General features: G+C 38.9%; 1 long non-coding RNA gene across 1 annotated transcript; it reads left to right on the top strand.

Moving 5' to 3' along the window:
• Nucleotides 1–237: 237 nt before the first annotated feature.
• Nucleotides 238–17571, top strand: LOC116659791. Its single transcript, XR_004315141.1, has 3 exons — nucleotides 238–249; nucleotides 467–472; nucleotides 17499–17571. It is a non-coding gene; the product is annotated as an uncharacterized LOC116659791 (long non-coding RNA).
• Nucleotides 17572–18732: the final 1161 nt, after the last annotated feature.

Below are 18732 nucleotides of genomic sequence, written 5' to 3'. Positions count from 1 at the left end.
GTCTGGCTTTTAAGTCAGACAGGTTAATGTGAATTGGAGCAATAGCTCTGCCATTTATGAGCCCGGATCTTAGGCAAATCATTTTACATCTCTGAGTTATAGTTTTCTCATTTGTAACATGAGATGAACAATATGTACTTCTAGGTTGCTTTGAATGTTAAATTAGGAAACACGAGAAAGTGTAGACCATTGTACTTGATACCTGATAAATCCTCAGCAAGTGTCGATTCCACCTTTCTCTTCAGATCTGTGAGCTTCCAGTCTGGTTTTTCTCTTACTTCTGTGATCACTACTAGTTTTCTTGCCAGTTTCTGCTTCTACCTATCAAAATTCAGTGGATTTGATCTCTTCTTTTCTTTAATGGTTCCATTTCCCATTTTATTGTAATTACTAAATCTCTATTTGATTTGGTGGTTCATTTTTCTCATGTGCACGTAGAACTAGGGTTACTTACCACCTTGAGGAGATTTTAGTTGATTGTTAGTCTTCCAGCTAAAATTAAATGTATCAGAGAATTAAGTGCTTTTACCTGTCACCACTTGCAGCAATATAGTCATCCTCATTTTGATACCTGAGAAGCTCAGCTTTCATACCCAATCTAACTTCAGGCAGTTAACTGTTTCCAGAAGGATGAGAATTTTGTTTTTCAAATGTACTTTACTCTTTCTTACCTCTGAGTCCTTCACTGTTCCTGAACATATTCATTCTCCCTTTGTCTGGTACTTGTACTTCAGGTAGATCGCTTTGGACTTCTGGGTCTCAGTTACAAAATGAGAGATTGGTAGTTATTCAGCTCAAGGTGTGTATGGTTCTGTGAAGCTTAAGGACAGTGCATCCTCTCCTGGAGGCCACACAGCTGGTTAGTGGCAGATTTAAAGGGAACCCATACCTCCTCCAGAGAGCAGCGTGCTTTCCCATATGTCCCAGGTAACCACAGGAAGTAATGCCAGATGTTGCCGTTTTTCCTATTGTTTTCGCATATAAAAAATCAGGTCAACTCACCCATTCTTTTCACTCTTCTTTCCTCTTGCCACCACCTCCAAATATCTGGGAACAGAGATGAACCATGGTCTTTTGCCTGTTCATATGGAATAATAAGTTCTAGGAAACTAAGTGGGAAGGTGGTAGAGAAAAATAAATGACAAGAAAAGAGAGGTAAACAAAAGGGTACAGAAGTCTTCTTTGGAAAGCAGGAGGGGTTGTCCAGCATTAAAACTCAGAGCTCCAAGGAACTTGCCACTAATGAATTAGGATGTTGAAATACAAGGCTTTCAGTAATGTCAGCACGGTTGACCTTTGTTGTCATATCTCCTGTTAACTGTACTTTGCACATCACTTACACATTACAGAGATAAGTGCAATTCTGTGTTTTAAATGGGGGGATTCCATGTGGTTTTGGTAGTCCTGGGGTGTAAATGTGAAGACAGACTTGAAATACTCTCACAGAACCCTATGTTTGTGTTAAGGTCATGAGCATGGTAAATGGACAAGAAAGAGCCCTTGGGAAATTCCAGGAAAGGCAGGATGAGGGAAGGAAATAGCAGTTGACTGTCGACTGCTAGAAAACTGATACTACAGTTAATTCTTTCAGAACAGTGGATGGTGAAAACAATTGAGAAAGCAGAGAAATAAAAAACAGAAACCAACTATTACTTAAAGCTTTCTGTTTTGAAAAGCCACTACTATTTGGGTCTATCTCTTCTCATTCTAGGATGTCACAACCTTAAGGGGTAAACGCTAAAATCTCTCGTGTGAAGTTTTAGTTTCACAAGGACATGGTTGAAATCTTAGGTTTTTTTCTTTTGGATTGGGCACTGGCTTTTCTCTGTATTTTTCTCTCTTTTCTAGTCCTCTGTAAACACAGGGGCTATGTGTTTACTGATATCTCACAGAGAGATACTCCAGTTGGTTCTGTTCTGTTTCCCACTGGTCAGGGGCAAGATGTTCCCTAAACTCCTCCATCCCCACACAAGATGTCCAAATGACTCTTCTCCTGTTAAGGGGCTAGGACGTGTCTAGGACCGTTGAACTGTGGGTTGTCCTTAGGTGGATGACATGGGATGATGCTACTTGAGTCCACTGGGCCGCTGTCATCCCTTCTAGTGTACTTCCTGGCATTTGAGACAAAAGGTGTTTCTTCTTCCTTCTTCAAGGATTACCTTTTTTTTTTTTTTTTCTCTCCCAACTGCCTTTGCTCTGTGTTGGATCTACTCTTTGCCTTCTGTCCTGCCACTCCCCAGCTCCTCTGTTCTATGTACTAGAAAGTGGGCTCTGCAAGCTCAGAGCTCAGAATTGTCCTGTCAGATTTACATTTGCTTCTGTTTTGTTGTAGGCTGAAAGAAAACTGGCTCTTGAGTAAGCATAAGTGAAAGGGGAAGTGAAACACATAGAAAGCAACCATGCTAACATTTTGAGCTAACTCTCTGCAACACCTATGCAAAGGATGAAGCTGGAGTTAACGTCTGCCTTTTTAAAAATGGGACCAGGCGATAGGAGACAAGGACATGTTTTTTGGTTATTTTGGTCTACTAGGGAGATTTCCTTTGCTTGTAAATGACATAAAGCAGATGCCTTATTTAGTAAGGAATTTGATTTGAGTGATAAGATGGTATCTTGTGAAATAAAAGGAAGAGAGCAATACAGTTATATTTAAAAAGGACAGGAATTCAGCTGGGCCTTGGGAACAGCCAGCCCCAGGCTCTGCAGGGCCCTCAGGGCTCTTTTCCCTCTTCCTGTAGACTGGCTTTCTCCGTGAGGTAGAAAAACATGACCACTCACTAAAACCTAACTGTAATTTTAAAATTGGAAGAAAGAAGCTGTGCATCCCCTTTCCCTCTAAGAACAAGAAGGAAAAAAGAAAAGGCAATCTGGGGTATCTGTTTGCCACAATTTTATTTTACCTTACAAGAACGAATTTCAGAGCTTCTACTGGGGCTTTGTACAGCAAAAGAAGGAGCGATTAAGAGACATATTTTGACAAGGAGTTTATTTTTCAGTCTCAGCAGGTTGGTGGGATAAAATTGAAAGTGTAAGCTGGAGATGAAAGAAAGGAATTAGCACATATCTGTGCTGTAAGAATGTTAAATATTTCATTTTGAGATTGCTAGCTTTGCAGAGTCCATGGCTGGTAAGAAAAATATTTATCTTCTACCTTATGGGTTGAGATTATGTGGTTTGATAAGAATTGATATTTTTTCTTTGGAGGCATGTGTGTGTGTGTGTGTGTGTGTGTGTGTGTGTGTGTGTGTGTGTGTATGTGTGTGTGTTTCTACTGCTACCTGCTAGAAATAGAAAGAATAATGAGACAAGTTCTGTGATGGCTACTGTTAGAATTTTAGACCCCTTGGGTTGTTATTTCAGACTGAGTAACTCAAACCTGCAAGAATATATTGTAGGGAAAAGTCAGATGCTTCTTAAGGCAAAATAGTTTACTGTCATGTTTTCCCAAAAGGCATATGGGCATCAGAGGGACAGACCTGAAGAGAGGGGCATGAGGTTATAGACAAGGGACATGCACCACCCACGAGAGGCTGCTCTATCCATTTTTAACTTCTTGGTTGCTTTTCTTTTAGATGTTGTACACAACAGATAACAGTCAACAAATATCAAAGAAAGGTACTTAGCCTCAAGAATACTTGTCTATAACAAGATTACACCATATAGCACAGGGAAATATACACAAAATGTTATGATAACTCACAGAGAAAAAATGTGACAATGAGAGTGTGTATGTCCATGAATGACTGAAAAATTGTGCTGAACACTGGAATTTGACACAACATTGTTAAATGATTATAAATCAATAAAAAATGTTAAAAAAAAAAAGAATACTTGTCTATAGAAGAAATAAGACAATGTGGCAATGGCGGGGGTACAGGGAACAGGGTACAGGGTAGATCCCCTTGTATTCCTTGGTCCCACAGAGATTCACAGGCCAGCAGACCCATATTTCATCAGATGTATGGAGTGACTTGCCCAGAGTAGGTTTCTGCAAACTCTTCATCACCTTTCTTTACCATTGTCTACATTTCTCCCTCGAGTGTGAGTCAGAAACACATTAGTACTTGCAATGTCCAATTAAATAAGACATATTTAAGCACATTTAATTCAACAGAATACATGCCTGAGCAAAAATAAGTCATGTGTAACATAATCAGGTTATTCATACTTTTGGACAAAGGACTTTGTATGGTTCATGATCTGGACATCTCCATATAAAGCTACAAAATATTGTGGTAGTTGTTTAGTTTCATTTTCTCCCTTTTTATATTATCATTTCCTTTAGTTACCCTAGTCCTTCTGTAAAGATTGACACAGCTGTTCAATCTCATGTGGTGATACTTGGGAAATTAAAGGATGGGCAGAATAGGCAGTGCATCCTGAAACAGAGCGGCCCTTTTTTTTGGTGCCAGTGCACAGAGAGCAGTATGCTACTGAAGTGACTATGTCCCGGTAGACAGGAGGGGACCAACAATGATGAGGAGTTTTCTTGCAGAGGAGCTGGGAATATTGGGGTAGAGCATAATGAGGACTGTGACGACGTAATGGCTATGTGGCTGAGACAGGATGAGCCGTAAGAAGATCCCTTTACACATAGACTTGAGGCAGGTAACAGTAAATCTGGAAGGAAACTGACATTTGGAGTTCATGGTATGATCAAATTCTAAGTCCCAGTTGCAAAATCCCAGGGTAGGGACTTATTGCCCAAAGTGGGTGAGATGCTAAGATCCAGACCAATGCCCAGAAACCAGCTAATGCAAGGGCTAAGTATCAACTTGTCTACTCCTGCAGACATATGGATGGGGGCAAAGAGAGCAGTTTTCAAAACAAGAGAGGAGTTGGATGGTCAGCCCCACAATAATGCCTTGGACACTACCTTTTCCACTATTGAGTATTAGGGGTGTGAGGATATTACTGTTTTGGGCGAAGTTGACTTTTCCATGGCTCCTCCTGTTTATCATAAATATGGATTGTGGAAGATAAATAAAAGATGATTAATTTATTAAATGGTATAACCTCTGTAACAGCCTTTTGCTGTTTAAGTGTGAAGTCAGGTTTGAAGTGCTCACCTCCTTAACATGAAAAATTATTAAAAGCCCTCTGACAATCTCAGGAAAAATCAGACAGAGACAGAAACAGAAAGATGGCTTTTTAATTCCCCCCCAAAAAATTACGAAGTTTTCATTAGTTGCCTCACATACCTGATAGAAGAAAATTGGGAAAACAAAGAAATAGAAACCAAGAAACACCAACTAGAAACTCTGCACACTGAAAATTAATAAACAACAAGAACAATGTAAAGCACCCTCACACTAATTAACACATCTGTCACCTCACACAGTTACCATTTTTGAAGGGGGTGAGGTATGGTGAGAACATTTAAGATCTACTTTCTTAGCAAGTTTCAAGTATAAAATAGAGTATTACTATCTACAGTTACCATGTTGCATACTTAGTTTCCCCAGAACTTATTTATTTTATAATTGAAAGTTTTTACCCTTTGACCAACATATCCCTATTTTCTCCAGCCTTTAATCCCCGGTAACCACCATTCTTCTCTCCAGTTCTACAAGTTCAATATTTTAAAATTCTACATATAAGTAAGATAATACAATATTTCTCTTTGTCTGGCTTATTGCACATAGCTTAGTGTCCTCCAGGTTTAATCACGTTGTAGCAAATGGCAGGATTCCTTCCTTTCTGTGGCTGAATAATATTCCATTGTATACATATCACATTTACTTTATCCATTCATCCATCGATGGATACTTAGTTTGTGCCCATATAGTTTAAAATGGTTTTTCTCTTGTGTGTTTTAATTTTATTTAAAAATAATAATAGATAACTAATCTCCCTAAGAAAAGATCTTTTTCAGATATTTTATGGACAACTAGGTGTTCAAAAGTTTAGAGTTCTTTTTTTTAATTTTAAACATTTTTTATTGAGTTACAGTCATTTTACAATGTGTCAAATTCCAGTGTAGAGCACAATTTTTCAGTTATACATGAACATACATATATTCATTGTCACATTCTATTTCGCTGTGAGCCACAAAAGTTTAGAGTTCTTGATTTAAGTGGAGTTATGTACACTAATAATCTTCATGTTTGATAGTAATTTTAAGTGGCTGTGAGTAGAGTGGGTGGTGGAGAGAATAGAAAAACAAAGGAAAATCAGATCTGAGATTTCCTTTATATTTAGTTTAAAAACAGTTGCCCCCGGGCAAGGGTTGGAGTTTTAAAAATTAAGCATTTATCTGACATGTAAATTTACCTGACAATCCAGGATTAAATGGGCAAGAGGTACTATCAAATCTTGAGGTCTGTTCAGAGCTTCCTTAAGCAAACTTTTAACTCCCTACTCAACCTGAGTACAGTGACCCCATAGGGGTCCATATTGTGGGAGGGGATTAGCAAAGAAGGGAGGGACTGCAAGTATTAAGAGGAGAAAGATGCCACCTCTTTATCCTCTTATTTATCCCATCTCACGCACAAAGGGAAAAAAAGTGAATGCACAGGTTGTGAGAGACCTGGAGACAAATACCAGAGAAAGCCACTGTATCATATTAGTTAATTAACTGATTCATTCCTTTAAAAAATCATTATTAAATAACTACTGTATTATATTGTTCTGCTGGATGCCCATGGAGACAAGGTAGAAAGCACCAGGGTGAGTTTCTTGCTTTCAAACTTCATGTCTCCAAAATCTGAAGAACAGTCTATGTGATGTCATAAATATTAATATTTGTTAGGTTTTAAATGTATCACATAATTTGTATTTTAATTCAGGTCTCATGTACAGCATTTTTGGTGTGTAGCAGTCTTCATCAGAAGCAGTGGTGACATTGCACTTAGTCCCGAGCCATTTCAGAAGCACTAATGCCAAGCACTTCATTCCTCCATGTGGAAATCACTGGTTGAATCATAGAACTCTTTATTTTCCTTCTGTGCTGCTAGTCTACTCCCTTTGCCGAGTCTGCAGTCCAAGAGGCCTGTCCTTTAGAGCTTAAGTTCCTCTTGAGAGTGTCTGAGTTATTCTCTTAAATTAGACACTCTAAGATACTGGACTTACACCATTGATTCTCCTGGTTCTGAGGCTTTTAGACTTAGATTGGAGCTTGTACCAGAGGCTTCCTTATTCGTAGTCCTTCAGAATGTAGATCTTGGGCTTCTTCGCCTCCAGAATCACACGAGCCAGTTCCTTATAATAAATCTCTCTCTTTCTGTCTCTCTTTCTGTGTCTATATATATACACACATATGTATACATAAACATACATGTACATGTTTATATGTATCCTATTGGCTCTGTTTCTCTGGGGAACCCTGACTAATGTAGATGTATTCATATAATTAAGACATAAGATCAGAAAATATAATATTATTTAAACTAGCCTGGTTCAATATGAAATATACAAAGTGAGCTGTTGCTGAAATCATCCCTAAAGCAGCCCATTCTAAGAGATAATTTTAGTATGTGGCTGATTATGATACTAAGATGTCTCCTATATTTAGTCAAAAATAAAAAGCATGTATTGCCAGAGGCTTAAAAATAATCATACCTAGCTCAGTGGTAAATTTGATACAATATAGCTCCAGAATTATACATAAGAGAGCATCACTGAGTGATTAATGTATATGTTTTAGGCTTCTTGTCACACGTATTTTTGTGATGGGGCTCCCCTATACACCTTGCTCTTCTATCCCATGGTCACTCAGTTCTCGCTTCTCTGATTCAGCAAGCAACCTTAAGGAAGGAGATGAACTTAAGGAAGAAAATGAACTATCAGGCTAATGAGAGCCTTCCAAATAGTTCTGCCATTTTATTCCTTGGTAAATAATACCAAAATTGTCTAAATTCACATTTTAGCCTCTCATTCACTCACAGCACAAGTACCTACCCAGTGCCAGCTAATAACAGCAGTCATTTTAGGTCTTAGGATAGTACCAAAAGTGAGAGGCAGTATCCTTCCTTTCAAATATTGTGAAGAAGAGAAATACGAATAAGTACTATATGGCACAATACACTATGGAAGAGCCATGGGAACACAAAAAGCAGGAGAAAAAGGGAATTCACTTTGAGAAGTAGTGAAAGATTCCAGAGGAGGTGCAGTCTGATTTGGTTTTGAAGGATGGGTTATTGTTTGCAGAGAAGGAAGAATGAGGGGAAGTCATAGAGGAGGAGCCAGAGGATCTGGTGGTAAACGTGGAGGAGTTTTGTGAGGTCAGAGAGGTGTGTTTGAAGTGCACAGGTTTGGCTGGAAAGATCAGTGGGTCCTATGTCTGCCACGTTCAGGAGTTGGGGACCTTCCTCATGGCAAACAGGCATGAGTTTTTAATTGCGGAAGAAACATAGTCAGATTTGAATTTTAAAAAAATATGTTTGGAGAGCTTGTGGGCAGGGGTTTTCAGTTAGGAGACACTTGCCTGAGGGAAGCCAGTAAGGAAATTATTTTAATATTTTAAGTGAGAAATGATAAGGAGTTGAGTCAAAGCAACAAGAATGGGAAAACAGGAGAATTAAGGAGTTTGATTTTATGAGTCATTTGTCTAGAGCTCAATCAGACATACTAAAGTTGACCACAAGCAAAATATTATTGCAAAGGGAAGCAGAGTATGCCAACCCCAAATATGCCACTTTGGCGTATTGATTATTTTGAATTAAGGTTACTTAAGAAACAGCTGGCTCAAGAAGAACACTCTGACCTCCATTGTCCCCCTGAAAGCAGGAGATAAATCTCTCATGTTAAATGTACCCTCCCTGTACCAAGAAATAGAGAGAAATCCTTACCACCCGAGATGGGGAATTCAGGGCTGAGAAGGCTGTATAGACAAACCCTGTTACTTCTTCACTAATTTGTTACCCCAAGACCAAACCCCAAACTCCTCACAAATTTATTGTTTCCTTATTTAAAAGATATAAATCTGCCTGCTTTGGTCACTTCTTTGAGCCTCATATTTTTATGAGATCCTGTATGTAGAAAATTAAATTTGCTTTTCTCCCATTAATCTATCTTTGTCAATGTAATTACTAGACCAACCAAGGAACCTAGCAGCGAAAAGTTTTCATCCTTAACGTTATCCTGGTGGTCTTCTCAATGTATATATGCCAAACAAGGTTCTGTGTAGCAGTTTACTTTCTCCACTCTGCAGACAAATAAGAATACAGTCTTTAAAACTGAATCTTAGTTCATTTTTGAGCAAACTTGGCCATTATTCCCATAATCTGTTTTTGTTTCTTCTTTTTTGTTGTTGTTGTTTTTTAATTCTTGGGAAGCATGCTTGTTACTCTAGAGCTCTGTGAAATTTAAGAAACTGGTAAAACTGTGTCCAAGTAGAAGACTGGAGCTATTAGAGGAATTTTAAAAATGGTTAGCTTCACACAGAGGGTGATTTTTAGGATGATGAATCTGATCTATCTGGTAGGTAGATTACTCTACACATGTGTCAAAACCCATAGTACTGTATACCATCAAGAGTGAACTTTATAGTATGTAAGTTTTAAAAAAATCATCTAGAATTTTGGGTTGAGAGAACTCAGGATATTTGGAGAACCCAGACTATGATTAATTTAACTGTAAAAACAAGTGTATGACTTAACTTCACTGGAGGGATTGGGGATAAAGGGAGCTGACCTAAAGAACACTGGAAGGCAGGGTTTTAATTGATTAATGTAAGTCTAAAAACAGAAAAGAACTATTCGCAAGCATAGTACTCTGGTTGGTCGATATGTTTTTCACGGCAATATTTCAGCAATTCTGAAACTACCCTATTTGTATATTAGGAATGAACAAAGAAATAAATACATTGTAGATAATGAGAGCCAGATTTCTCACAAAGAAAGAAGTTACAAATGAATTAGAGAAGGCAGAGAACATGCTAAAATGAACCCTATGGTGCTAGGTTAGAGTTGGTGGTACATTATGAACTCATTAATTTTAATAACAATACAGATGTATAAAAACAGAAATAAGCTTAGATATGTGTGTATATTTGGGTTAGTATACATACATGTATTTCTTAGCCCTGTCTACTAAGAGGTCCTAGGAAGACCCTTCAGGAGCAACAAATAGATCTAATTTCTAGATCTTGGTTTCTATATAACCGTTCTTCAATAAGAGGAATCAGGTCTCAGAGAAATGGCTGACTCTCAGTCTGGGACAAGCAAAACACCAGATTCTAGAGTATCTCATATGGTGCCTGAAAGTAAGGCACTAAAAGTAAAAGAGAAAAAGACAGAAAAGGAAGGTAGGGGCACGTCAAAAGGGCACAGGAGGAGATAGAAAATAGCTGGAATGGCTAAAGCTGAATAATTTGAGCAACATGAGAAATGAAAATAGTGTAGAGTTATAACCCAGAGAAATAAAAGAAACGTGCCTAAGTCCATATTTATATAAATAAATGTCTAAGTAAATAAATAATGACCAAATAGATGGGGACACAGGAACATTCCTTACAGGTGAATTCCAATTCATAAATGCGGAAGATATGAAGGAAATATAAAATCACCGTTAGAGCCCCATAGTAATAATTGCTGGAAACAAGATCCACTAAAGAATGCTAATATTAGTAGACACAACTTTAAGAAGAGAATATTTGCATAGCCTCAAAATATTTCCTCTAAATATTTATTAATTTGCTGGAATGGTTATAATAATGCCCAGAAATTGTTTGATACTGTTCTCTCTAGGAGATGGAGTTGGTTCCCCTCCTCTTGAGGGTGGGTTAGTGGGTTGGAAGAGAACGTGGAAAAGAGAAGATAACTGTAGAGTAGAGGGAACTGGGCACTCATCACTTACCAAACAATCAAAGTTAATATCACCCATTGTAAGTCATATTGATATCATACACCCCCCCCTTGGAGTGATGCAGCGGGAAGAGCACTTCACTTCTATGGCGTTCTACCCCCAAACCCATTACCCAGGTTTAGGCATGGGAAAACATCAGACAAACACAATGTGAGGGACAGTCTACACACCACCTGACCAGTGCTCCTCAAAATGGTCAAGGACGTGAAAGACAAAGAAAGATCAAGAAACTCTCTCGGTCAGAGGAGACTGAGAAGACATAGTGACTAAATCAATGGGTAATCCTGGATTGGCTCTTGGGACAGAAAAAGAACATTAGCCGAAAAAAAGAACAAAATCAGAATAAAACCTGAAGTTTAGTTAATCGTATAACATAATGTTAATTTCATAGTCTTGATGAATGAATCATGGCTGTGTAACTTAGGGGAAGCTGGTTGAAGAGTATATGGGACCTACCATTGTGGTTCTTCAGAAAACCCAAAATTATTTCAAAATAAAGTTTATTAATAAAGTGATTGGTCCCAAACTACTTTCTCTTTCATTGTAAAATAATGTCAGTTTCCAAGGTGCTAGAAATAGCTCTAAGGACAAACCAGAGATAACACTGAGTTCTGAAATAAAATCAGGAAGCTTTTATCAAAAGTCCTGCCAGAAATGTTTCAAACATTACCTAATCATGAGACTTTTATATCAGAACTTCAAGGACAGTATTTTTAAGACTAAAAATATCTAAGAAAAATTAATACTCAATGATTTTAATAAAACACAAAAATACTTCTATTTCTCCTACTTATGAACACTGTCTATAAGTTTTATAAGCTTTATAAATTTATAAATTTCTCTCACAAGGCCAAGAAAGCCCCCCTGAAAAATAAAAGGTGTTACTCTTGGATATTTTTGATAAAATTTTATCACCTGACTAATGCTCCACAGTTGACAATGGGTTTCCTAATAATTTCTGAAATTACCTTGACTGGATGGATGAGTAAAACCAATAGTGTGATAATTGACATTAAAATAAGTCATAAAGCCCGTTTATGTTTAACCCCCAAATATGAAAAACTAGTACTTCTTTATCAATTTTGCATGCTATTTTAAAAATCCCCAGGAACATACAGGACATATCTCTAAGATGCTTTTCTTAATATGCAATGAGTAAGTTGGTTAACTTAGACCCTGTACTGCTTCCGAAAGCTACTGAGGTACTTAGATCAGGAAATTCTTGTCCCATCTTTTTCAAGGTTTTGATCCCTTTAGGTGTGGGACTACTCATCTATGTGGTGCATATAGAATCTTGCAGGTTTAGATGAGCCAGGGAGGTTCCCCTGAAGCATAAGGAGGTATTCCCCTCTATTGCCCTGTTTGCCTTTCATACTTGCTTTATTTCTTACATCAAAGTGAAAAACCCCCACCCTTCCTAGAAATGTGTCCAAAAATTTCCCATGTAGTCACAGTAATGCATTTTCAAAGCATGGAAACCTGTTCTGGAGGAGCATTCTTACATGTGATGGAGCCTTGGTCTATAATTGCAGAATGTAATGATTTCAAGCCCATTTCCATTATTAAACTTATAACTATACTATAGTATTCTGGACAGAAAAAAAAAAAAAGAAAGAAAGAAAGGAAGGAAGTAATTGGCCCAACAACTGCTTCTCAGGACCTTACCACTGAAGGTGAATGAATATAATATATATTATATAGGTCAAAAAAATTGATCCAATGCCAGAATGGACGATTATGTATTTGTATTTGACATATGCCCTTGCAGACATGCTGTAAGTGCCACTAATGAGTGGTTTTTCAGTCGTCTACATGCTAGATCCAGTGCTAGGCTCTGGGGTTGGATATAATCATGTATAATTCACCTTCATTTTTTGTTGTTTTTTTTGGAGGGGGAGAGGTAATTAGGTTTGTTTATTTATTTATCTATTTATTTATTAATGGAGGCACTGGGTATTGAACCCAGGACCTCATGCATGCTAAGCATGTGCTCTACCACTGAGCTATATCCTCCACCTGTATCACCTTCTTTGCTGTTAAGCAGTGAGAAGGGCAATGTCACAAAGGCTGGGCTCAAGGACGATGACTTAGTTTTGAGCAGCATGACATTCACTTTGTTCACCTATCGAATCAAGCAAGGAAGCAATGCAAACAAAATAACGATATCTAGCACACTTGATGGCTTGCTTGGGCTCAGTTCCCCATTGTTTCCTTGTTGCTTATGGAAGCACGCTTGAAAGTTCAGAGGGTTTTTCTATCTTCATGGCGTGAGAAATCCATTTAGAGGTACCTAGGACTTTGGGCTCAGTCACTATTACACTTTTATTGTGGGTTGTGGGTGGGAATCGTGAGGCCACCATGCAGTCCTCAAGGATTGGTATTCATACCATGAAAGGATCTGATTTTATTCTGCTTAAGCCATGTGCCCCAACGTCTGGAATCTAGGTTCATAGATCCTTTCCCGGCCAAGCTGCATAATGATGTGACACTTCCAGAGTATTGCATATAAACTAACTTCTGCTGTGTTTCATTTCTTACTGAGCCATTAGATCTCCTTATTTCAATACAGTAGACCTAGCCAGGGTCTACCACTGTCCACCCCTTGGTTGCTAACCGATTTCTTTCAACTCTCAATGGTGTATATAGATGCTGTTGCCTCTGCAAATTGGCAGCAGTACATTCATTTTCCACTTTAAAAAGTAAGGGGTAAAAAATAGAAGAGAGTAGTTTTAATTCCTTATTCCAATAGATCTGACTAAAGTGAAATCATTATACCTGTCAGTATAAAAGGCAAAATATTTTGAACAAACCAACATCAGTCCTGGTGTTACTGTAAAGTCCATGAGAGTAACTTAATTCTCAAACTTTGAAATAAATTACAATGTAGATCACTGCAGCCAAGTAATATCTCTGAAAAAGGCTGACAATATTATTTTTTGTTGTTATTTTAAAAATAAGCACCTGTCATCAGTTTTCAGAAGAGTTAGCAAATGTTACCCACTTTCATTTCTGATTTCATATTTGTAATTTTTTTAAGTAAAAATTCTATAAACTTCAGAGCCCATGACACCTGGAACCCTTCCCTAAACATTTAACAGTATTTTGTTTTTTGTCTGTTTCCAAATATCTCAGTTTATTTATTTGATATTTTACTTTTTACTATGTCACGTTTAATTGCTAATATCTAATGAAGATAAAATTATCACCATTAGTATTAGTCAGTATTTATAACTAAGTGCTAAGCGTTGTTCTACATGCATTACTTTCACATTAACTTTATCCTTTCAGTGACCCTGTGAGACAGAGCCTATCATTATCTCTGTTTTACCAATGAGGAAACAAGCACAGGAAGCCCTGGTCTAAGATCACACAGTAAATGGTAGAGCTGGGATTTGAACTAAGGCTGTTTGGCTCTAGAGTCCACATACTTAAACACTACTGCTGTATACGGAAGCTTTTGAAGAAATATAAATATAGAAAGATAATAATATTAGAAAGCAAAAATAAGCATGTGTTCATAAAATGAAGCCAAAACTGAAAGTTATTACTCAGAATGAAAACCATGAAGTACAATATGCTTGTTAAGGGGACTCAGAGATAAATTCAGCTCTAAGCTTTCATCACAATCAAGGAAATATGATCAGACTTATCACTCAGAGACTTGTGGGAAAGCTCTATTTCCCCTTATACAAATTGAGGTAAAATTGTACACTTAGGGCTCCAAATCCTGTTCCACATAGCACTGCAAATTGAGGCCATAGGTACACCATAAGGCACCTGAAGACATTTAGCTTTAAAACATTACTGCTTACAGATAGATGTTCTACGGTAATCTCGTTATAAAGTGCTGTGTATGCCAGAGGGATTGCATGACATAGTGAGATTATTATCCATATAGCTCAGTTACTGAAAAGCTTAACCAGTGATTTGGTCAGAGCACAACTTTTATCTCCCTCCATAGTAAAACTTTATTGAAAGAAGTAGTAGTCCCTTGACACTGAAGGAAAGCTCTGACAGTCCAAGAACTTTTGCTGACTTTTGAGTAATACATAGTCACTTTAACCACAGACAGTAGCTCAGTTCATTAATTGGAGTTTCCAGATCTGTGTAATAGTCAAAACTTTGAAGTTGACTTATTAACATGTCATCTCCTTTTGCCCACTTTGGATTAGCTTCAGGTTGTTGCCTTTTCCTGTTTTTTGTTTGGTTTGGTTTTTGCAGTGTACTGCAAGCTGTATTCTCTGGTCCAGAGGCCACATGAAGACTCTCCCTTGGAATGCTTTCATGCTTTTCTCATAATTTGCTGCTAAACCCATTCATCTGCGGTTCCCTTGACTGAGGCAGACAAATCTCTATTCCAGGAGAGCATTTTCAACTTCTTCCATAGCCCTGAGTAGTTTGGTGTTCACCTCCATCTTCCTGATGCTTGGGTTCACTCTCATTTCTAGAAAGGCCTGTTAGATAGGACCCAGCTCTGGGCATAAACCTAACCCTAACCTAGCACTGTGCTGCAACTGTCTTCAGGGATCTGTGGTAATACTCATGGAAACATTCCTCTGTTGTCACTCCAGTTATCTACTGCTGCATTACTAGTCATCCCCAAATCTAAGCTTAAAACAACAACTATTATCTCCTGTTTTTTTGTTTGTTTGTTTTTTTGTTTGTTTTTGCAGCAGGGATTCAGGGACAGCTCAGCTGGCTATTTCTTCTGGTCCACGTGGCATTGGTGGCAGTTACTCACTGATACAACTGGAGGATGCACTGGTCTTGAGTGTCTAAGACTTAAATATTTGGTGCTTTGGTTGGAATTAGCTGGGAAGTTGGCTGTTATTCAGAGTGTTTACCCATGGCTTCTCTGGCATGGTGGTCTCATGGAAGACACTTTATTACATGGCAGTGCAGGGTTTCCAGAGAGAGTGTTCTAAAAGAGAGGAAATGGACCAGAAATTGGCACTTAATCATTTTCACTACATATTACATGGGGACTACCTGAATTCAAGGAATATAGCCTCTACCCTTTCATGAGTGGACTATTAAAAAAAATGTGATCATCTTTTCCACCATAGCCACTGACAAGCTCTGTGAGTGTAGGTCAAACTCCATGCAACTATTTCTGTTTTGTTGCTGGAATGCTTTTTAGTTTTCTCTTCCAAGGGTCAGGCACTTATATGCTGCATCACTCAACTACACAGAATGTATTTCAAAACTCCCGACTTGCTCCCATGAAAATCCCCGTCACAAAGCTTAAGGTAGGAGTGAGGACTCACAGCAGGAAAGCAGCTGTGTCTAAAGAAATCTCTTCACCAACCTTCTGCTCTCCACAATCTGATGCCTACTGATATCCTTGATCTGGTTGTGGGTTCCAGGAGTTGTGCAATGATGCTGACACATTTCCTATGTAAATTTTGCATGTGGGGATTTGCCCCACACTGACTTTGATTTATGACACATAAGATATTGGCACCTCGGTTGAAACTAAGGTAGACAGAGTTCCATTCTAATGTCCTGTTGGGGGAGACAAGGAGGAGTTCGGTGATCAGAAGAGTTTATGTTTTGGATGACCAGCAAGACAGAAAGGGATGTGGGCCCAGTTTGCTGAAAGTGTGCCAAGAAAAAGCCTTATAGTCCTCAGGACTCAGCAGGAGAGAGGAACTTGAACCTCTCCTCTCTTGATTCGGCTTGTCCTAAAAGTAGGGTGGTAGAGAGATCCTTCTGTTCACAGGGCAGGGCGGCAGTGGGGGCTTGACCACACCCTTAAACTGAGAGGTGGGCCTAAGGCTGGAAAGGCAGCAGTTCTGTGATTTGTAAGAGTGGAGGTGGGGGGCCCGGGTCGGGGTAGGGCAGACCTGAGCCAAGTGAGCTCGGGGACTCAGTCTACTAGAGTGTCCACCATCACTGGAAGGGAAGAATAGCTGGAAAGACAAGAAACAGACAGAGAGAAAGTGTATCTTTCTGAAGCCCTCGAGGAGAACACTGCTCGGGGCTGAAAGTGATGTTTCATAAGCTGTTTAGGAGTGAGACCCCCAAGAGCCTGCTCAAGTCACAGCACTTTGCTGAAGTGACTTCTGTGTCCTGTGGACTTAAACTACTTGTAGATCAGAGCTGAATCGAAGCAAGAATTTCTTCTCTAGCCAATATTTGTAGTTATAGTGACTTCCTATTAAAGAGTAAATTATAAAAAAGAGTGAGAAAGAGTAACTTCACAGTGGAGAAACCTGACAGAGGCCTGCCTCAGCCAGGTGATTAAGGCTGATATCGTCAGTGACAAGTCATGACAGCATGTACCCTGGATGTGATGAGATGGGGCACTTTACCTCCATGATTTCCTTCTAAGGACCCTAATCCTGAGAAAAACAGCAGACAAACCCTAACTGAGGGACATCCTGCAAAATATGAGTCCAGTACTCCTCCAACTCGTCACAGTCTTTAAAAATAAGTGAAGTTTGAGAAACTGTCACAGCCTAAGGAAATATGATGATGACATGTAGTGTGGTATCCTGGATCCTGGAACAGAAAAAGGACCTTAGGTGAAAACTAAGGAAATATGAAGGTAGTATGTGCTGGGCCAACTAACATTCTTCGAAGTCCAACGATCCGCATTCCTGGGCTCTCAGATGTCTGCCTGCGATCCCTCAACAGATAAAGTACACTCTTTACTGAGCGTGTTTCCCCTAACAAACTAATAACCCCAGGTAATGCTCAGGCTGGCTTGCTTCAGCCCATCTTATCAGAGTCAAACCCCACTGCCCTTCATGGACCCTAAACCTCTTACCTCACCTGCAACCAATCAGAGACTTGTGCACAGCCGGTAAGTCACCTTGTGACCCAACCTTACAAAAGACCCCAACACTGGCCCTCGGTACTCACACAGGCACCTCTCGTCTGTGTGGCCTGCTGTTGTCCATGACAGTGCACCCTAATGAACTCCTTTCTATTCCCATACTTTATCTCTGGTAAATTCTTTTTATCAACCTGCATGTCACTGGCTCACTGACCAGCCACCCTGCTGTGTCCCACAACAGTATGGACTTCAGTTAATGATAATAATATGTTGGAATTAGTTTATTAATTGTAACAATGCACCATACTAACGTTAGAGGTTGCTAGGGGAGACTGGGTGCAGGGTATATGGGATCTCTCTGTACTATCTTTGAAATGGTAATTTTTGTGTAATTCTATATGTGTTCTAAAAAATGAAGTCAATTAAAAATGTGTGTACCACTTGCAAATGTAAATATGAAACTAATATTTAAAGAGGCCCAAATCATTAGCCTGCCTGCATTTACAGTACAAATGTCCTATGACAATTACTTTTTTCCCCTTCCCTTCACTTTTCACACAGGCACTGAATATTTTCCCTGAACTGCTGCCACCTCTTTCTGATTAGCCTCTATGCTTCAGTTTCTTTTCTCTCCTGACCCTGCACCCGACAGTCACTTCATAATTCAGTTGTTGTCTGGTAGCTAATTTTCTGGTTTAAAAATTCCCTAGACACCTCACCAGTGCTCCCTGTTTAAAAGGCATTCTCCTGGACGTTTAATGCCTTCCAAGATTTGGTCCAAAAGTTCTTCTGAGTGCACTTCTATCAGTCATTCCTCACATTAGCCTCAATGTGCCAACTCAGTGGTTTTGAGGCTTTAAAATATTTTTAGTGAACAGAGCCTTGTTTTTCCCAAATAAAATGTTACGTAGAGACCCAGGTTACAAATCAGATAATGACAAGACCGCGGCTGGCTGCGGCTTGGGTCCATTCAGTCCCCCTGCCTCAGGATCTGTTGGAGGTAATCTGAATACTCTCTTGGTCAGTAGACTATTCACTGCACCCCTGCTTTCTTCTTGATTAATTTTATGTTCATGTTTCTGCCAGTGACTTAGCCAAAAATGCCCTTCCTCTACTTCTGTCGCTGTTTACTCTCTTTCTTCAAT

The sequence above is a fragment of the Camelus ferus genome, chromosome 3 (assembly GCF_009834535.1).
Source record: "Camelus ferus isolate YT-003-E chromosome 3, BCGSAC_Cfer_1.0, whole genome shotgun sequence".
Taxonomy (NCBI): Eukaryota; Metazoa; Chordata; class Mammalia; order Artiodactyla; family Camelidae; genus Camelus; species Camelus ferus.
Note: the sequence above shows the minus strand (reverse complement) of the source record. Positions and strands in the feature narration are given on the sequence as shown.